Raw genomic sequence first — 3,485 nt, 5'->3', positions numbered from 1 at the left:
CCAAAAAGGATAGTTCGAAGAGACTTGAAAAGATAACTCAATCATACATAAAAGAATTCAGAGAAGAAACAAATATTTTCCATAGATAATACTGGATCATAAACCCACAATTCATCGATCTCAACAAACACACCGCAAAAAGAAGATTACATCGAATAGATCTCCACAAGAGAGGGGGAGAACATTGTATTGAGATCCAAAAAGAGAGAAGAAGCCATCTAGCTACTAGCTATGGACCCGAAGGTCTGAAGTAAACTACTCACACTTCATCGGAGGGGCTATGGTGTTGATGTAGAAGCCCTCTGTGGTGGATGCCCCCTCCGGCGGAGCTCCGAAACAGGCCCCAAGATGGGGTCACGTGGATACAGAAGGTTGAGGCGGTGGAATTAGGTTTTTGGCTCCTTTTCTGATCATTCGGGGATACGTAGGTATATATAGGAGGAAGGAGTACATCGGTGGAGCGTCAGGGGGCCCACGAGGTAGGGGGCGTGCCCTCCACCCTCATGACCGCCTCTGGCACTTCTTGGAGTAGGGTCCAAGTCTCCTGGATCATGTTCGGTGAGAAAATCACGTTCCCGGAGGTTTCATTCCGTTTGGACTCCGTTTGATATTCTGTTTCTTTGAAACACTGAAATAGGCAAAAAACAGCAATTCTGGGCTGGGCCTCCGGTTAATAGGTTAGTCCCAAAAATAATATAAAAGTGGAAAATAAAGCCCAATATAGTCCAAAACAGTAGATAAAGTAGCATGGAGCAATCAAAAATTATAGATACGTTGGAGACGTATCACACTTGCGTAGGATCTGTTCCTGTTCATGCTTAGGTACACAATGTCTAATAACACCATCTACTCCTTCTTTATAAAGATGTGGGTCATCCCAAAAGTAATGTCGCAAATCATAGATTTTTTTCTTTTGTTGGTATGTGAAGCTAGGTGGTATAAATTTAGCAACAATATAATTAGCATAATCAGCATACCACGGAGTGCTACGAGAAGTGCTTATGACATTTAATTGTTCATCAGGAAAGCTATCATCAATAGGTACTGGGTCATCAAGAACATTCTCTAACCTAGATAAGTTGTCTGCAATGGGGTTCTCAGCTCCTTTTCTATCAATAATATGCAAATCAAATTCTTGCAGCAAGAGAACCCATCTAATAAGTCTAGGTTTTGCATCTTTCTTTTCCATAAGATATTTAATAGCGGCATGATCAGTGTGAATGGTTACTTTAGAATCAACAATATAGGGTCTGAATTTATCACAAGCAAATACAACTGCTAAAAGCTCCTTTTCGGTAGTAGCATAATTTCTTTGAGCATTGTCTAGAGTCTTACTAGCATAATGGATAACATTTAATTTCTTATCAACTCTTTGCCCTAGAACAGCACCTACAGCATAATCACTAGCATCACACATAATTTCCAAGGGTAAATTCAAATCAGGTGGCTGAAGAACAGGTGCAGAGACTAATGCTTTCTTAAGTATTTCAAATGCTTCTACACAATCATCATCAAAGACAAATGGTACATCTTTTTGTAATAAATTAGTCAGAGGCCGAGAAGTTTTTGAGAAGTCCTTAATGAACCTCCTATAAAATCTGGCGTGACCAAGGAAACTTCTTATACCTTTGATGTCCTTGGGACATGGCATCTTTTCAATAGCATCAACCTTGACTTTATCAACTTCAATACCTCTTTCAGACACTTTGTGCCCCAAGACAATACCTTCATTAACCAGAAAGTGGCACTTTTCCCAATTCAAGACAAGATTAGTTTCTTCATATCTCTGCAAAACTCGACCAAGATTGCTCAAGCAATCATCAAAATAGGAACCGTAGACGGAAAAATTATCCATGAAAACCTCATAAATTTTTTCACAAAAATCAGAGAATATAGCCATCATGCATCTTTGAAAGGTAGCAGGTGCATTACATAAACCGAAAGGCATACTCTATAAGCAAAAGTACCAAAAGGGCATGTAAAAGTGGTCTTTGATTGATCTCTAGCCGACACAGGTATTTGAGAGAAACCAGAATAACCATCTAGAAAGCAATAATGTGTATGTTTGCATAATCTTTCTAGCATTTGATCAATAAAAGGTAAGGGGTAATGATCTTTCTTAGTAGCCTTATTTAATTTGCGGAAATCAATTACCATCCTATAAGGTGTGATAATTCTTTGCGGAATCAATTCATCTTTATCATTAGGGACAACAGTAATACCTCCCTTCTTAGGGACACAATGGACAGGACTTACCACTGACTATCAGCAACGGGATAAATTATACCGGCCTCCAGAACCTTGAGTATTTCTTTCCTTACCACTTCTTTCATTTTAGGATTCAAACATCGTTGAGGATCACAAACTGGTTTGGCATCCGCTTCCAAATTTATGTTATGTTGACATAGAGTGGGACTGATGCCCTTAAGATCATCAAGAGTATATCCAATAGCGGCACGGTGCTTCTTCAGAGTTTTCAATAATCTTTCTTCTTCATGCTCTGAAAGGTTAGCACTAATAATGACAGGATATATTTTCTTTTCATCAAGATAAGCATATTTAAGATTACCAAAAAATGGTTTAAGCTCAAACATGGGATCACCCTTGGGTGGAGGAGGATCCCCTAGGATTTCAACAGGCAAATTGTGTTGCAGAATAGGTTCTTGTTTAAAGAATACTTCATCTATTCCCCTTCTTTCATTCATGAACATATCATTTTCATGGTCTAGCAAATAGTGTTTTAAAGGATCACTAAGAGGTACGGCAATAGAAGCAAGACCAATAATTTCATCTTTACTAGGCAATTCTTCCTCACGATGTTGTTTACTAAATTTAGAGAAATTAAACTCATGAACCATATCATCCAAGCCAATAGTAACAACATTCTTTTCGTAGTCTATCTTAGCATTAACAGTATTCAAGAAGGGCCTAACAAATATAATGGGACAAAAGCTATCTTGTGGAGAACCAAGAACAAGAAAATTAGCGGGATATTTGGTTTTTCCACAAGACTTCAACATCTCTAACAATTCCCATTGCAGATATAGTACCTCTATTGGCAAGTTTAATTGTAACATCAATATCTTCTAACTCAGCAGGTGCAATATCATGCATAATTTCTTTGTATAAGCCAATGGGTATTACACTAGCACTAGCACCCATATCACATAAGCCATGATAACAATGATCTCCTATTTTAACAGAAATAACAGGCACGCCTACCACAGGTCTATGTTTATCTCTAGCACAAGGTTTAGCAATTCTAGTAGTTTCACCACAGAATTGAATAACATGCCCATCAATATTATCATACAAGAGATCTTTAACAATAGCAATATCGGAATCAGCTACTTTGCCATCTGCCAGTTCTTTGCCGTCCGCTAGCGGACGGCAAAGAAGCTCTTTGCCATAAGCTTCCAAAAAGCGGACGGCAAAGAACTGGCTGATGGCAAAGAGCAACTTTGCCATCAGCCAGTTCTTTGCCG

The sequence above is a fragment of the Triticum dicoccoides genome, chromosome 3B (genome assembly GCF_002162155.2).
Source record: "Triticum dicoccoides isolate Atlit2015 ecotype Zavitan chromosome 3B, WEW_v2.0, whole genome shotgun sequence".
Lineage (NCBI taxonomy): Eukaryota > Viridiplantae > Streptophyta > Magnoliopsida > Poales > Poaceae > Triticum > Triticum dicoccoides.
This window is presented reverse-complemented; position numbering follows the sequence as displayed.